Consider the following 19,602-nt stretch of genomic DNA (forward strand, 5'->3'; position numbering starts at 1 on the left):
AGTTATACACAGCACAAAAGACCCCACAAAGCGAAGCACCATCTCTGTTTCATCAAAGATATGACATATATTATGTTCATAATGATACTATGAATAAGACAAAATAGCATCATTATACAGTATAATACATTTTGATAGTGTTTTGTGTGTATTAATAAAATATGTAACGATAAAGTATTATGTATAGGGAAACAGAAAATCATCAGACATTTTTTTTAACTGAAAAGTTTCAATAGCAATATCATTACAAAAGCTAACTTGCCTGACAACACACATAAAAGATTAAGTCCTATCCGAAACTTTTTGAAAATGAGAAAAATCGCTATAATATATATGCTACAATATTTGTAGTGTTTCTTTCCTCTTCGAAGATTTACATTCTAAACGCAATCTTTATTAAATTGCATCTACAACATTGTGAAAGAAAGGAAAACAGTTTCATAGGATGAAAAGTTAATAAATAAAAGAAAAAAAGACTACATGTATTTACCTGCTGACAACGGCTAGTGTATTGTTACTTGGGCGACTAAGAGCAAATGAGACCATGCTACGTAGAGCTGATGTATTGTTTTGGGTTCTCGAACGCAGATCTGACTTCGGTTCAGCAACCAAAATATTGAACAGCTCTCCCTGGAAAAAGGTTTAACAATGACTGTTAAAAGTATCTTAAAGTATCGATGATTTTCAAAATTAAGCCTATTCATCATACATTACAAACAGTGTTCGCAAATCTTCATGTTTAAGAGAAAAAATCAAATTCACGGACGTCTTAATCTATGAAATATTTTGTAAAGCAAACACCCTTTAGAAATGACAAAAATAGTTCATTAATAATAAATTATTTTTCATGTTATCGTTGGCAAAATGAATCCATTTTAACTTACTGTAATTAAAACTTTGCGCAATTGTATACTATTTTACAATGAAATCAACGCTTAACCACATAAACTTAAAGGTAACGTTCTTGGAAATTTATGCTTACCTCCCCTTTCTGTATAAATATAGTAGATAAATTCAAGTCGGTTTCTTTGCAGGAATTGTGGACCACTCTGTATGGAGGCAATATCTTTTCCAAAGAAGGTGATGGCATTCAAGAGTTAGTCTATTAAAAGAATAGAGCTATGATTATCATGGCAAACGTAAAATATCGATTATCAAATAAAAATAAATCTAATATTTGCTTTAAAATGATATACAAATGTCTAAAGACAAGCTTCAATTTGAATCGATTTAAATTTTTTGAACAGTTCTAGAAAAATATTATTAAATGACACCTACGGATTCAATCATATGTAGTGGATCAAAGCAAATGACTGTACTACATTCATGGTCCATCAAAAGTCGAATGAAATCAACAGCTTCTTCACGTGGGGGATACTGTGTTATTATGAAACCATTCTCCTTTTTATGTGTCTTAATGAAATGAAATAAATATGATTTAAAAGAAAAATAATATCAACAATTACATTGCTAAAAACTGTCAGTTTAAAATATAAAGTACGTTCTACTTTAAAAAAAAAATTGTTTGATTAGATAATATTTAAATTTCCGACATATCATGTAAGCTACTATACGTACAGACACAACTGAAGCTTTGATAAAAGTCCCTCGTCTAGGAAGGTTTGATGGTTTGTAAAGTTCACTTTTGTCCACTTTTAACCACAAAAAATATATAACATGCCATTAGATATCATTTTATATTGTATGAAACATGTAGAACCGCTCAGTAGAAATTTAACGTAATGACGACGTGGGAAGGTAAAATAAAATGATTTCCCGTATCATTCAGATTGATTTTTTTTTCATCACTAGGTGTAAAAGCAGTGGATGTGAAATTACAATGAATTATGATACCCTCTCAATTTACACATTAATTTATAGCATTGATACTTATTATTATAAAACTAACATTGTTTCCATAGCACTAACCGTTACAAAACAATTAATTTATAAAAATAGGAATTTCTTTAGAGAAAGCCTTAAACATTGTTTATAGACTACCACAAACAGATACATACGGAGTAAAACTGTATCTTTCACTTGCGTTGACCTACCTTGTTCATAGTCTTCATCGGAGTACACTTCGCATATTCTCTTTAAAAGCTTATAGAAAACATGTCCTATTAATCTTTAGATAAATATTGTAAATGCAGTATTTTAGCACAGTTTAAGGCATATATCATTATCATTTAAATGTTTATATCTGTATTGTAAACCATATGGAATATCCATCTACTGTATAATTATGAATACGTCAATTTGCAAAATATATATCCAAAGTAATAATAAAAATGTGAAGAAAAAAAACATTGAAAATAAAACAAAATATCCGATGTAATCATTTAGTTTTATTAAATTAAAAAAAATAGCAGTGACATAACTGCACAACTGATACTTGCAGATGTAGTCGAACATACATGTACATTTACAGTAAAAATTAACTTCTAAGCAATTATTTTAGATCTTTTAAGATACTTAAATCCATTATATCCATAACTCACATTGTTTTTATCATCATAAGAAATGAAAATAGAGAAAAAGTGTTCTGCTGTTAAAACAATATACGCCAGTTTTTATCTATTAATATCTTGTAGAGTGTGTTATGTATCATGTTTACTTATTATCTTTTCTCGCTTGTTTTTTTTTATTCTTAAAAATTTTAAGAACAATCTTTGAACACAATGAACTCAATGGGTTAGTTTTATTTAACCCCCTGATGTCACGGTGTTAACAAACAGTAATTACCCAGACATCAGATGATTTAGGCATCACTTTGAATATTGGTAACTATATTGTTCATTATAAAATTATATTTGAAGACACGTTTTCTATTTTCATTATTTCTTAATCATCTTTCCTTTGATATTCCATGGTCTGACCTTTGATTTTAACGACGAAAACAATATAATCAGAAACATCTACTTTAGCTTTCAGCTCTGCTACATGACGTAAAAAATTTCAAACCTCGAATTCCCTTATAATGTAAGAAGATATTGCAGACGACTTCTTTAGCATTGGTGAAACCGTATCTAAGAATTCTTCTTTGGTTTGAAATACAGGTTCAGCTTTAAAGGCTTCATGTAAAGCAAGAAAGACTGCTTTATATTGCCCCTTATATAAAAAAACAAAAACAAATTAAACACAATTTGTTATCGTCTTCTTTCAAAAGTATATAATATCATGTGTCTTTGAATATTTAAGTCAATTAGATGTCATTCCTTATTATCATTATTATTATTATTTTTTTTTACATATTATTTTTCTTACATATATTTACAAGTTTTGCATTTTACAATTTATTAAACCTTTAGATCGTTGTTGTAAAAGTCATTAAAATGATGTAAATGTGCTGAAGTGTCAATATCTTGATTTTTTTGCAAAATTTGTAATGTTAACAAATATTTGATACCATATTGTTATTTACCAGAGCTTAACATAAATATGAACATGAGAGTATACAGAAAGTAGGATTCATGCACGATATTATTATCATAGCATCAAATAACGAAGCAATGAATGCATACAGAATGAGATAGAACACGATTATCAAAACTAACTATAAAGGTACTGTTCGAATGAAATTATTGCTGTGACTGACTAACAAATCAATACTTAATTAAATTTCATTAGAAGCCATTAATGCAGTCCATAAATTACCTAAATAAATCATTGCGATTGGATACTAAACATTACATAAAATGTCATGTTGCAAATTACATATTTCTGAAATCTTGTCATTCAAACAGATAGTAGTGACGTTACTCACATAATTTTCTATCATGTTCATTCTGTTTCTTCTCATTGTCTTTACATACTCTGCAACGTTAACTCTACCAAACTTTTTCCCCGTTCTGTGTAGATAGTCTAAAGCGATGAATGTGCCAGTACGACCTGTCCCTGTGCTGTGATTAAAAAAAATCTTCGTTATACAAAGTTTGTTAAAAGATAAGTGCAATTATTAAGGATTTAAAGGCCGTTACATGTACTGTTTACGTCAAATACTACTACTTAATACATATGTATATGAATATTCATAGGAAGTTAAAAATGAGATTGATGTGGTAATGCAGATGACAATGTATTGTAGGTACCGTTATGTACTTTGCACTTGACTATGACCTGCTTACCTGCAGTGAACTAAAGTAGGCGATCTTCCATTATTTGCGTTTTCGTGGATTACGTGATGATGGAATATGACGAAACAAAGAGGATCTGGGGTCCCGTGATCAGGCCACGCAGTATAATGGAATTGTGTCACTACATATGTCTTTGTCTGTAAATCAGAATAATCTATTTGATGGCAAAGATCAACTTAAAAATTATTATCAAAATCAAAAATCGTTTTTAATTGTAAATAAGAATATGTGACTCAAAATTTACCCCTCTCTGAGATACTTCTAATTTCCTTTTTGTAAAGAAAGCATAAGCTTTTTCTTCAATGGATTTGACAGAAACTGTTCCGTAAATTTCTGTAATGCCATTGTTTGGCCAGTACTGGTCGCATTTCACCTTAGATAAAGAACAGGGTGGTAATGTCAAATGAACATTAAAGCGCTTTTCAAAAAGCAAACATATATTTTGCTTTCAAATTCTAAGCACATTTGTAACTTTTAATAACATTTGGAAATACGTTTTCTCATATGAGCCTACAGAAGAGCAAAACTGTTAATTCAGGTGTACGTTATTAAATATCCCGAGAAGCTATTTGGCGTTCAGGATTCTATCACATCACTTTCATACTTCATATTCCGTTGAAAGTTTAAAATTGCTTTTTCATTTTTTATTTCTTAACAAACCTATTACTAAGCAAATTCAAAACGAAACAAATTAATAATTAAAAAAAACCAAAAAACAAAAACAAATACTAAGTTGTTTAAATCATCCAATTTAAGACATAACAAAGTTACACAATGAAAGTGGATTATACAAAAAAATCAATGATTTTCAAAATTTACAGGTCATTTATTTAGAAAAAATGATCAATTGATATGTTTATTTGAATATTACGACCATTACATTATAAAAATGTTAATTTTTTCCAAATACATTACCTCCCCTTGTTCTGTTAAATTTGTCAAGATGATTATCTGCTCTATCTGATCTTGACACACAATCTCCCAAAAATCGATCAATGCTGTTTTTAACGGTCCTATGAAATAAAGTTTTTATATGTTCTTAATGGACAAAAGATACACTCATCTTGCATGTACAAGTACAATCATACCCCGGATATATAACATTACCTTGTGTGGCAATGTACTCATTTTTTCGCTCGGTACCCTAGATAAAAAATGTATTTGATGTACAGGTATTGCTATATTATACCATTTTTTGTTAATTATTACAAATAACATTATTGATATTGTACATGTATTAAACAATACCAGTAACACTTACACTGATGTAGTTAGCATTAATGTAATCCTCACTTGTTCCCACATATCGCCTGAGAATCACCCTTGAGTGATCGTCTACGGGAAGAAATTCTGATTTAACGATTATTCAACAAAACTTTTTTTCCTTACAGCGGGTGGATTTTTTCAAACTAAAAACTTGTCAATACTTTTTTTTTTCTCTTGCTTAGTTGGAAAAACAAAACCATATAAAAAAATCGAAAACACATTCAGAATTGCTTATTATTTGTAATTCAAGATTGAAATTTGATATATATGTTTTATAAAGTATAAGAAATACACTTAACTTACATGGAAGAGAAGAATGAAATCTGTTCTTTTCAAAATTTACAGACAGCTTTGCTGTGTCGCATGGAAATTGTTCATCACGTGAAAGGGACTATAGAAATAAGAATAACTGTTCATATTCTCAATGCATATCTTTATATTTTCTTGTTCATTAAATATTTAAAACTGTGCATATGAAGACAATTTTTGGTATGTTTGAAAGTTAAAAGTTTTCTCCATTAAACGAAGCAAGTAACAGTGTGTGTGTGTGTGTGTGTGTGTGTGTGTGTGTGTGTGTGTGTGTGTGTGTGTGTGTGTGTGTGTGTGTGTGTGTGTGTGTGTGTGTGTGTAATTTTGATAACATACGAAGTTTCATTATCTCTTTCAGTATTTATTTTCAAAATGTCACGTTTAGTTACACTTATATAGTATTTTAAATGTGTTGGCAACTTTTAAAAAAAATGGAATAAATGATAGAAATGTGATAAATTAAGAAAAAAAGCTAGTTCATCTGATGAACATGACAAAAACATTTAAATGGTACAAATCTGGTTGATTTTTCAAAGAAAATCTTACATACATTGTTTTTTTATGACTTTACCTAAACTGAGTTTTAAAACTTGAAATATGTTTTCAATAGAGAAAATCTTAGGCACTTTGTACTTCTAGGGGATTTTTTTGCTGTAGAAGTTAAAAATGATCATAGTATAAAAAATTATCATTGACATAATCTTATGAAAGAAAATAAATTAAGCACAACTCATTTCATCAATGCACATGAGTTGATTGTTTATTCCTTTTCGTGGTCTATTTTGCAATCTGCTATTGTTTTGTATTCAGTGCTTAACTAAAATAATTTTTTATTAATGTATTCATTTATAGAAACTTACTGCAAACTCCCTTTTAAAACTATCATTCCCCTTGTTAATTATAACATTGATATCATTAAGTGGAATGTCAGCTAGCAATTGCTCGTAGGTGTTTTTAACTTTGGATTGAAGTTCTGTTTCAATTTTGTCGTAGATATTTTCATCAATTTCATTATACTGAGATTCAATCATGTCTGCATTTGTTTTAGGCATATTTGAAGTGTTTCCCGAGGAACGGTTAAAACCTGAAATGTAATAATTAGTATTATGCATACAGTTTTTTTTTCAATATAGTTAAACACGGAAAATATCTAATCAAGAAAATTTAGCATCAAAAACAAAATACAAACCATTGTAAAAGTACAATCAATATTCTTAGATAAAAAAAAATCAAGAATGTAATCTCACGTTTCGAAGCGAGTTTCCCTGGTACCATGCATTGACACACACTGATGTTGTTCCTGTGTTAATTGAAAAACAAATAATTATCATCTTTCTCACAATAAGGACTGTGTTCAAGAAAATCCAAAGCTCAATTGATCAAGAGGAAAACAGTATGAAGGAAGGTGAATAAATGCTTACATTAGTATGATATACATGTAACCAACATCAGCAAAATTATCAAAATGAGCTTTGGCGTACATATTAGTATAAACAAGATAATGTACATACGATATTCAGTAAAGCCATTGACTATTAAACATTCTTTAATGAGAAAGCAGTGATTTCTAAGTCAATTTTGAGTAGAAACGTTTTTTTGAAAGTTTAAAAAAAAAAAAATTTTTTTTTTTTTTTTTTTTTTATAGTTGAGAAGTTTCAAAGGTTGTGTCCATGAAATTTAATGCAGTTTGTGCAAACAAATACCACAGGATAACCAAGAGTTAAACATATATTTCAGCATAATGAAACATTGTGTAAAATTTATTACATATAAATTTTTGTTCTTAATAACATATGCAACGAGTTGCATTGGTCGTCCTGATTATCAAACGATTACATTTCGCTTAAAATTCGTATAGACTACAAAATAATACCTATTGCATTTTTAAATGTGCTTTGTACTTTCATCAAAAGAATCCTGATATATAAAAGGACTAACCTTCTACATATAATGATTACAGCAACTGCCACAACCATAAATGCGAGACCTATAGATCCCCCAACAACAGACTTAATGGAGGATACATCATATATATCTTCTTTTTCATCGATTGGCTGTGAAAATTCATCATTTAAACCGTTTAGGATTCACGCATATTTTCAAAATAATTTTGTCAAAAACCGTAAAGGTTGGTACAAAGTTAGGCAAAATGTCAATACAAATGGCAAGGAAAAGGTGTATACACATACTAAGAACACATAATTAGTATGTTTTACGGTGCGACCGTTTGGGGCGAGCACAGCATGTGATCAAACAATGAATCATAATAAATCAATAAAAATGAAATTAACAACGTAAAATTTGAATGCCAAAAAATAAAACATACCATTTTTCAGTAAATGTTCATTATTCATAGTTTATAAGATTTGTTATAATTTATTTATTTATAAGTAGAACAGTAGTTTAACTGTATCTCCTTTTTTAAAGTGATTGTAACGTCAGTGCATCCCCCTTTTTGTGCAGTAGACATTTTTTTTTAAACCTACATATAAACTTGACTCATCATAGAGCCCCCCCCCCCCCATGTTGAAAAAATCATATTTCATTATTTTTTTTTCAATTTACACATAGAAAATCGACATATTATTAATTTGCCCCCTCCACTTTAAAAAAAAAATAATGTTTATTTTTTTTTAATTTATGCTTTAAAATAGTTGCTTATCATATTAAAAGAACGTGGTGTGCCCCCCCCCCCCCCGCATGTAATAGATAAATAAACTATTGAACTGCTAAAGAGCTGAATGATTAGAATGTTCATGATTTTTTTGCTTGCAAATATTTTTTGGATGAGGCTGCCATCCACCGATCAACCCACCCACTTCCTTTTAACAAAAAGGCGATGCTTCGTGTAAGTTCCATGAATTTACCGTCATTATAGTGAATAAAATAAATGTGAGCATTCATCCAAATGAGTGCAATTTACAACTGTTTCCTGTATCTGAAGAAATGTCCTTATTCTTCAGCTGTTCTTTAGCTTAGCCTTTGCAAGATTTTGGTCATTTCAGCAGATTTACAATAACTTCAATTAGAGTAATTTCCCCCTATCAGTTCTTATTGTGACGTCAAAGCTGACGTTGGATAAGTGTCGCCTACTCTTTAAAACTCCCCTGAGAAATAAAAGTACGCGAAGTATACTGTTTTATTTTCTTAAAAAAGCATGATGTTCTTAAAATTACACATCTTATATATGCTTCTCAAAAGTTGTACTTTGATTCTCGCGAGAACGTGAGGTTGGAAACCATTGGTACTATGAATTGTGGGTCAAAATTTACTGACGCCGAAAAAATCTATCGGATCAATGTGTAAACCTTTTTGACGTCACTCGATTGTTTTTGATTGAGTGTGTTCTGACGTGAACTTTAGAGGTAGCATTGACTGTATGTCGTATACATCGCAATTGTTTTTATATTGTCTTGCTGATTCTCGTGAGAATGTGAAGTGATACAAATTGCCATGATTACAGGGAACTACTGGGACGATTAAAACAATGAATTCCTGGTCCGATTTACTGACGCCAAAAATAATCCGTGGAATGAATGTGCAAATAGTCCGAATTTTCTATTCACACAAGCCTTGCCGGTAGAGCTTGCTTTGCACCGGCGCTGCGCGCCGGCGAGCTGCGCTCGCTATTAATACAGGCTTCACACAAGAAGTAGAGCTCTTCTTGTTTTATCTGGGTTTTAATACACCATTAATGTGTTTTTTGTCATATCATTGATGACGAGTCTGGCAAAGGTAGTTACCAATGTTAAACAAATCTACTTATTACATGTATTTATATCATTGACCAAGATAAATAATATTCAAAACCCAGTTAAAATTGTATTTTCTAAGATTTCATATTTCTAATGTTTAAATGAATCAGGTAAATAATTTAAATATCCATTATTCGTTAAAAAAAATTAAGAAAGCGATGTGTTAAAACGTATAGTTGTAATAGCAAAGTGTTTTTCATCTGATTGTACAGTTATGGTTTAGTTTAAATTCAGTTTAACTTCAGAGGTTAGTGAATTGTTGTTTTGACAAAGCATAGGCATATTCTGTATGGTACCGTAAGACACACTCCACTTCTGGGATCACAAGTTTGATTAAAACAGAACCTGCTACACGTCAAGTTGCAATCCGGTCCAAAATATTTTTGAGCACAGGCTACATAAAGAATTTTAGATACATATTATTTAAAAATCCTACTTAACTAAACTGTTTGTATAATGTTTTCAATTTTGTTAAATGTTTGATTATTTTGTTTTTGTCTTATCAATTTGAACATTTTGAAATTATTATCAAAATATAGAAATGAAAGCTTTACAAACATTTTTCTAATTATTTGTTCCGAGTTTCATTTAACTTCTGATCCAAGCATAGTTTTGATAACAATATGATCAATTGTAATTTGTAATAATAAAGATTTAAGTAATCGAATTGAAGCAGAACAGAACTTTTACATTGGTTGCAGTAGAGTCCCTCGTATCCCGGGTCACATTCCCGAGGACACTCCCCCGTCTTCTTGTCACATGGATTTCCAAAATGACAGTGACCACAGACATTGCTGCAATTTGTTCCAAATGTTCCGTCATCACATTCTATGAAACAAGTGTTATACTCTCTTTTGAGTCAAATTAAGATTTTTATGTTGTTTAAACATATTTTTTTCATGATTTAGGAAGTTTAACTTTATTCTTTATTTCGTTTTTCATGGAGCCGATTTTCGCTGAAAAAAAATCATCTTTTCATAAGCCCCAACTATTGACGACAATGACTTGTTCGTATCAACCAGTTGGTAATGAATAGTTTTATTCTAAATGGTCAACATCTATATTTTTTTTTAAAAGCTTTTAAAATAAATCTTTCTTTTAAATAAATAATACGTCAGATAAATCAGATATAATTAAAATGTAATTTGGTGATCAAAAACATTATTCAACACTAAACTATGAAGGAAAAATACATAACAGGAGCAAGACAAACACGCGCCTCTGCAAAAATTAGAAAATGTGCTCTTTGTTGTAGTAGAAAAAAACCGGAAAAAAAACCCGTTGCGATTTGGTGAATAATAATCGCCTAACAATACGTAGGAAAAACGACAGTCAACATTAGCTGAAGATTGTATTTGCTGACGAACTTGTTGTATCGGGTATGTGATTTACGAAATGATTGTTTATTATCTTTTTTTAATAAGTTGTTAGTAGCTTGTCTCATTTTAGAAATTGTTCTTACGTAGAGCATGCCCTTGCGTCTCAAAACATCTAAAAGACAAAACTCCATATACAGATGATTAATATATTTTTATTATTATTATTATTATTGTTATTATCATTATTGTTATTTCCATTACTACATAAGTAAGGGAAGTTGACGATAGGAAAATTAAATTTATTACTTTTATCATAAATTTTTGTTGTTCGATTATCAATGTTCTTTTGAAGTAAATCATCAGATGACTCAGACGCTGCTGTATAATTTATTTCAACTTCACCGGGATATATCTATAAGTTACTATTGTTAATTGATAATATGTCGTCGATACGCCATAATGTCGAATTGAAGGGCCCAACGAGTTATTCCAAGTTTTCATGTCCACTTCATATGGAAATAGAAATAGGTCTTCTAACAATGGCGCCTATTTGAATGCCAACAGATTGTTTGAAGACCCGATTTTCAAAACCTACATAGATGTTGTCAATAAGATACGCAAGCATTTTTTTTAAATTATCTTCAGAGTACTTGTGTACGCAATTCGAATGGTAATTGAAAGAATAGCTTTGTAAATGACGAATGACAAGGTAAGTAAACTGTACAACATCAAGTCTTATTGAAAAACAAGCTACATGTATCAATGATGAAAAAATAGCCAGGACTTTAATTTATCGTGGGGAATTAGTGTATAAAGTGTAGAAAAAACGTAAGTTTTCATGCTGTTGAAGTTAAACATCTTAAAGCTTTGCAATAAACTGAATTACACAATTAAATGGATTTACATATGATCAATATTATTTTACAGATATACACTAAGCAAATGTACATTCTAACAACGTTCCCGTACCTTCGTTACACAAAGGCGGTTTCCATCCTACAGCACACTCCAATTGACAAGCGCCAGTTATTTTGTCACATGTCTTGAAGTAACAGTTTGCGTTGCAGATTTGTAAACAGTTTATTCCATATAGCCCATCAGGACATTCTAGAAAGATCCATAATTAAAGTTTTGATACATAATTTCACTTAAAACCAACTTTCATGTCTAAATTTTGTTTTGTACCAAACTGATTGCATTTTAATTCTAAAATAATGATAACAAAATGTTAATGACAGATTAATATTTTCTTGAAACGAATGTGGTGTAATGGAGGAAAATGTGCATGTTTGTCCTTGCTTATATGTACCTGTTTTACAGCGATCATTGTAATAACCAGCATCACACCCAATGGGACAAGTCCCAAAAATATGATTACACTGCTGTCCACTAAAGCAATGTCCACAATCTTCTGAACAACCCGCGCCATAAGTGTTGTTTTGACAAACTGTTTCATGAAGCAGAAAAAAAAAATGTATGATATTGTTTCAGGTATGACAAAAGGATACATCCAGATGTTAATAGCAATGACAAAAAAGTAAAAATAAAAATTTCTTTTTAATTTTGCTCTCTGTTGATCTGGTTTATTAAACACCTGAACTTCCTCCAAATTTAAGCAACAGTTTTAGGTTAAATCGATTCTTTGTGATTCTTCTTTTTTAAATGTTTTGTAAATCAATAGAACTTATCCTAAAACTTAAGTGTTCATGAATGATCACTAAGATTACATACGATGTTCACATTTTTGTCCCTGATATCCATCTTTACAATCAAAGCAATTGCCAGTGTCTATATGACAGCGGTTGTTGTTACAGTGATCTGGACACGCCTGGTTGCAGTCTTTGCCATAGTGGTCAGAAGTAGAACAACCTATCCATTTTAGATATTTTGCATCAGCACAAAATACAATCCTATGCATATATAAGAATAGGAAATACATATATGTTGTATATATAGTGAACACGTGACATTCTTTTTCATGTCCCAACGTGCTGATTCAGATCTAATTTAACGTAGCTGGCGGGTTTGCTGACGTCACAAACGGAATTGATATAAAGAGTTGACCGTCATAGTGAACTGATACATTTTTTAAAAAATGACAAATGAGATATTAAGAAGCATAAAAGGAAATAATTCAAAAAGCTAAAATGCAGTTTATCACTGTTTATACAAACACTTATGATTATCAAGTGCTGAAAATTAAAGATATCACATATATATCACATTTTGTTCTATAAAGTATGATGTGCGTTGGAACTCTTCCATTTATAAAATCATGTTTTAAAATAAAAAACTTAAGTGTTCATGAATGATCACTAAGATTACATACGATGTTCACATTTTTGTCCCTGATATCCATCTTTACAATCAAAGCAATTGCCAGTGTGTATATGACAGCGGTTGTTGTTACAGTGATCTGGACACGGCTGGTTGCAGTCTTTGCCATAGTGGTCAGAAGTAGAACAACCTATCCATTTTAGATATTTTGCATCAGCACAAATATACAAGCCTATGCATATATAAGAATAGGAAATACATATATTTTGTATATATAGTGAACACGTGACATTCTTTTGCATGTCCCAAAGTGCTGATTCAGATCTAATTGAACATAGCTGATGGGTTTGTTGACGTCACAAAAGGAATTGATATAAAGAGTTGACCGTCATAGTAAACTGATACATTTGTTTAAAATTGACAAAGAGATATTAAGAAGCATAAAAGAAATATTTCAAAAAGCTGAAATGCAGTTTATCACTGTTTATACAAACATTAATAATTATCAAGTGCTGAAAATTAAAGATATCACATATATATCACATTTTGTTCTATAAAGTATGATGTGCGTTGGAACTCTTCCATTTATAAAATCATGTTTTAAAATATATAAGTAAATTAATTGTACCGTATGCATTGACTTCGATTTTTTTTAACAATTATAACTTCCGTAATTTTAAATACCGATCAAATTGTTTAAATTATTTTGGATTGAGCAATTTTTTTTAGCGTTGATTGACTCAGAGTTTCAAAAAAAAAAATACATAAATTTTCTGTATCTTTGCAGCCTTACATTAATTGCATTTGTGCACTTGATAACATTCACAATCAATTCTGATCAGTATTTACATGTTCTAAAATGAGTTGATCAGCTAGTGCTGTCAATAAATGCATTTCAGTTTTTGGGTTATCAGACGTAAGGAAATGATGACGTCGGGGTAACGTCGTAATGAAAATATAAGGTTTTGAAAAATCTTTAAACTTATTTTGCCAAAGGTTGGCCGAGAACACATACTGATTATTTTTTATGAATTGATTTAAAATTATCTCTTCTGTTATTATGTTGAGTATAATTAATTTCGTTTGAATCGTTTAAAAGTTTGGAACTTAGTTTTGTAATGCGTGTCTCGACTAAGAAGTGCATTTTACTATATATATTTTATAGAAATGGCGTTGCTTGATTTTATCAATGACAATGTAATTGAAACACGATAACATTGTTACCGCGCAGACGAATCAAAAAAAAAAATCAGAAATAAATCTTTGAAACCTATGGATTAAGTGGACAAGTTATCAAGGTAGGTTTTCTCACAGGCAGGTAAACCTGCAGACTACCTTAACACATACACATACACACATAAATTTGAAAATAAATGTGAAAAAAAAATGACATGAACAATGAAGAGCTTGTATGTTAACATTGAATCTGAATTAAAAAAAATCTTGATTTATGCTTACTATGAGACTTTTAAAAGCTACTACGTATTTGATTTACAGATATATATTATTGTCATTCAACAACGGATAATACATGGATTTCTTACCGTATACTTCAAATTCACACAATTCATTATAAGCATACTTTGAGTAGTAAGGTGGTATGCTAGAGGATGTCCTGTTGTTGTAGTAGATGACGTATCTACCGTGGTGAGTACAGTAATTTGTTATCTCAGGTGGAAGTGTTTCATTGGTGAAAAAGTAGTCATTAAAACAAAGGACCCCGTCCTCTTTTTCCGGTGTGTTCGATATGTAAACCGAATATCCTAAAAATCTACCAACATATGGATGAAGGGGACCTTAAAAATAATTGTCAAAACACTTTGAGTATTTTCTTAAGACCGGAGAATTATGTCTTACTTTCAACAGTGTTTAATTGTTTATAATGTGCTTTGTCACAAAAGCTTACTAAACGCATTCGTGTCTTTATCTGAAAGCTTAGACAAACGCAAAACTAAATACTAACCCCACGGTACGTTGTCTGTTCTGTAATATATAGTAATATGATCGATGCCTAGTACGGCACCGAGGTCAACATGCCACTGAGCTACATGTCTTTCATTAGCGGATGCAGTGCACTGACCTCCGCGAAATGACCGGTCTGTTTTACGTCCATCAACAGCCATGGACGCGTTCACGTTGATTCCGACGTTTTGATGTGGAAAAGGATATAACTGCCAAGCATGCTTATCTAAAGCAATGTTTTCTACAAACCGAATACATCCAGTTAAATTATTTTAAAAAACTTGCAATGTCTATCACCCTATGAACTCTTTCAAATCAATTAAGAATAACATTTCTATTGTTTTTTAAGAATGCAATACCCCGATGGTTAATTATGAACGTAAACTAAACATTTGCTCATAAATGGTTTACGTACTAAACCAAAAGCGTTAATTACATAGTCTGCTAAAATGCAAGTGGCACCGATCATCCATGAAGACGTTTCGATAAAAACTCCAAAAATAAATAGAGCTCTGCTACTTTTGACCAAATTAGCTACATTCAATATTATGCAATGGTTTCCATTCTTTTTTTTAATGCTTTGTCATTTAATTTCATCTATGTGATTTTCATTGAAACTCTCGGTTTTACGTTTTAATCGCAGAAAATGGTGCATAGGTTTTATAAATTTATTTCTTACTTTCGGGGAATTTTTATTCAAATATAGAGTGTGACATTTGTGGTTTTAAACCTTCCAAGCAACTTCAATCCACATGATTTAGGACAAAATGCACTTTTTCAATAGATAAAATTAATACTCTCTACTACTAGTGTAATACAGTTTCTATATCTACATCATTTTTGTCCCTCTTAATTGTGTATACCACCGGAGTAGAGAGTATGAGACCCCGTGTATGTTTCAACACAGTACACATGTACACCTAGCGGTCTGAAAAAAATGTTGTATTACAGACCGTGTGAAACCCTTGCATATATCAAATTTGTCATGAATACGTACACCAGGAATCAGTTAATGTAGAAATAATTGTGAAATATTATTTAGCTTATCTAAGTACCCTTAAATAAAAACTAACCCTGTACGAAAATGACAAGATACATTATGTTTTGAATAAGCAGCCAATGATTTTATGAGATTTTTTATTGCTGCATTGCAGTATATACATCTAATAAACCGTGATCTTCCTCTGTTTACCTCGTTTCCATCAATACATGTATATCATCTTAACATGCTGTTATTTCCCTTTTGTATCATTAAATATAACATCAAATCAAATATTTACTTTCGAATCAAATTTAACTATACCCTCTCGGTGCAAAGAACAAGATAAACACAAATATATTGTTTTTGTCTCTACCCTACCATGCATGTCTTTGAAACCCAAAGATGACCATTTTTGTGATTATCACCTTAAAGTGTTAAAAATTTTCATTATCGACTTGTTCTGGGTTTTTTTTTAAAGTACAATTTACAAAAACAACAAACTTTTCATGAGCTGAAAAGATTGTTTTTTTTTATTGGATTGTACAAGGGGACTGTTTGAAGACTGGGTCAGGGGTTAAAATAGCAGCTGATGAGGAAAATGGAGGAAATTTTAATTCTTTCTTTCTACGTACCACATCAGAGAAGAACTAAATGAATTTACATTTTAATTAGGAAAAGTTATAAATTAAAGTTTGTCATGCAACTAAAGTAAACAGAAAATTTTAAGGTGATCTAAAATTCAAATTTCTTCAGATTTGATCGACATAATGGAATTTGGCTTTCCTGTTTACATTTCTTCCGTAAACCTTCCGCAATAGGTGTAGACGCTCAGTAAATAGCGGACAGCTTATCTTACCTCAAAACTGATTGAAAAAAAATATTCTTGCAGTTATTTTATTACTCTATTATCACATTGGTAATCCAAAAACAAAGATAGAGAACACACACTTGTGTAGCGATGAAAAGTAAGTCTTGCAGCTCTATACTGATAGTTTAATGTTACCCTATCTTTTAACCCATGTGTCCTCATTAGGCCAGAGGTTCTACATGTTACAGTTTAAAATTATGAACACAGGTCATCACAATTATTGCGAAACTATGAAAGCAATGCATTCCCCAAGGATATCAGATTGTAGCGAAAATCTCAACTTTCCTACACATGTATCTTGGGTCTAGAATATAATTCAGTACTGTCAAAATCCCCTTTTCATGATCTTATGAAGTGATTAATTTATAAACAGTTTATGATGCTTATTACTTATAGAATGAGTAATCATCGTGCATTTCATTATTAAATGACCCTAAATATTTTGTACTTCTCTAATATGTACGTGTCTCTGGTATGGTATGCATCTATCTATTTATAGAATCATCCTGCACTGTTACAGATATCAATTTAGAGGTGTGTGCTGCTTCCTTACATGTTTAACTGACGTCCGTGTTGATATGTAACTACGTCAACACCGGTCTTGCGGGGACATTTTAAATAAGAAAAAAAGGTGATGAACAAAAACAAATTTAAAGTTATATATTATATATTTATTTACTAGTTATGAGATGATAGCAAGTTAATTGTCCCTCGATATATCAATTTAACTTATGTAATTTAATTTTACGAGGCAAAGCCGAGTTGTTGAATCTTTGGTTGATAAGAAGCCTTTCAATGTCCAACTTAACAGCATTAACGTAGGACTCAAGCGTTCCACATTTTCTTCTGGAATGTTTTTGCGAGAAGTGTTCTTTTAATCTAAGCATTCGGAAAATGCTCTGGTATCCTCTTTTTACTTTTGTCAACGACATCATGCAGTGTTGGTCGAAAATTGACACCTTTAAATAATAGCAACGTCTCCACTTCTGTAAGAGGTACCTTAGAAACATTCAGCACTGAGCAAATGTCAGTGTTGGTTAAGGACTGGTCTTGGCTTTTTGCATTTGAAGCAGTTAGAGTGCTTAGTTTTAGAAAAAAAAATGACGAGGTTTAAATGACCACACATTAGACCTAGTTCTGGGTACTACTGGAAGATCATCTATGTGTTCTACAACACAGGGGTGTCCTACAAGTACACTGCAATGATTTTTACTCCATCTTTTATACCAGATGTACATGTTTACTGTGTGATAACATACACATTGTCGCACTCACTCTACTCTGATGTTGTACATAAAAGGGACAATGCCCAGAACGATGTAGAATCGAGTACTATAAGTACCAAAGAGTATTAATTTTACTATTGAAAAATACATTTTGGCCTCAATTACGTGTATTGAATAAGAATAAGATTAAAAAGGTTACAATACGAACACCATATCCTTGTTTGAATTCAAATACCCGAATGGAAGAAGGAAACTTTTAAAATTAAAGCACAATTTTCTGCCATTAAAACGGAAACATACCGTAAGCAAATGCTAACCATGGTAGGGCTTGCAATAGCAAATTCTTTAACATGGTGTATGAGGAACGATACAATGGTCAGTAATCTGTAATTTGAAGAAAAATAAAAGATAACAAAGGCTTTGAAAAACATATTTTAAACAAAAGATATCCATGGTTGGGCGGATCAATTTTGAATTTTAAATGTATGAAATGATTTCAAATTATTTCAAAGAATAATACCCAAACAAAAATTAGAACGTACCAAAAAAAACCATGATTTTGAGTTTAATGCTTTTTTAAAATACCGATTAGGTGTGATAAAACATTTACGCTACCTGGTGAAATATCCATTTTTGTAATGATAATTTAGTTGATATAACGTAAAATACCTGCAATGTTATGCAATGTAATGCTGATAAAACAAATAGCTTAAGACATCATTTGTTTGTTTCTAATAAGCTAACAAACTTGTCTACATCTAAAGACCCGGCGCAAACACACTTTTAAACTCTAAGTTTGTGCCTGCGCCGGTAACCCCGATCATCGATTTGCTTATGTACTGTCATTAACGAACTATTAATTATTTTGTAATATTACGTTGCTTAATTATCTGTTTATGTTTTTTCAATGTTTATGCCAATTTTCATTAAAATTCGCCACTTAGAAAGAGAAATATGTCTCTTGTCTCAATAATTTCTGAACCAATATTGTAAAAAAGGTTTCATTGCAATGTTAGGTTAATGTTTAATTTCACACCAGTAAGGTCCTATGGATAAACATGTAGTTATTTCTGTCTGGACTGAAAAGCAAGATGTGGCGGTCATCTACAACGGCAAATCAACCGTTGGATTTTAGGTTAAGCATAAGTAAACTAGATAATACAGAATTATGTTGCATATACTTAAATATGTTAATAACCGATTTTAACAGATTCAATATTGTGGCAAAAATCATAAAGTAAAACAACTTGCTTCTTAGTGAAACTTTTTGCAAAGCTCGCTTTTTAAATAATGTTAGCTGAGGATGTTTTTTTTTTTGCCAATGATCACTCCATAACTCGTTTGAATTATTAAACGAAAGCAATTTATTGTTTATATTAACATTTTACATTTATCAAATTAATAGATTGACTGTTAAAAGTATGTAACACTCCCTTAAATACTATCATACTCGATAGGTGTAAATATCATTAATTGAACACTCAAGCTATTATAAAAATATC

The 19,602-nt window shown here is 30.8% G+C and overlaps 1 pseudogene; it reads right to left on the minus strand.

The window, feature by feature from the left end:
- Positions 1–486: 486 nt before the first annotated feature.
- On the minus strand, positions 487–17,806 carry LOC128174402 (receptor-type tyrosine-protein phosphatase S-like; annotated as a pseudogene).
- Between the last annotated feature and the right edge of the window lie 1,796 nt (positions 17,807–19,602).

The sequence above is a fragment of the Crassostrea angulata genome, chromosome 2 (assembly GCF_025612915.1).
Source record: "Crassostrea angulata isolate pt1a10 chromosome 2, ASM2561291v2, whole genome shotgun sequence".
In the NCBI taxonomy this organism is placed as follows: domain Eukaryota; kingdom Metazoa; phylum Mollusca; class Bivalvia; order Ostreida; family Ostreidae; genus Magallana; species Magallana angulata.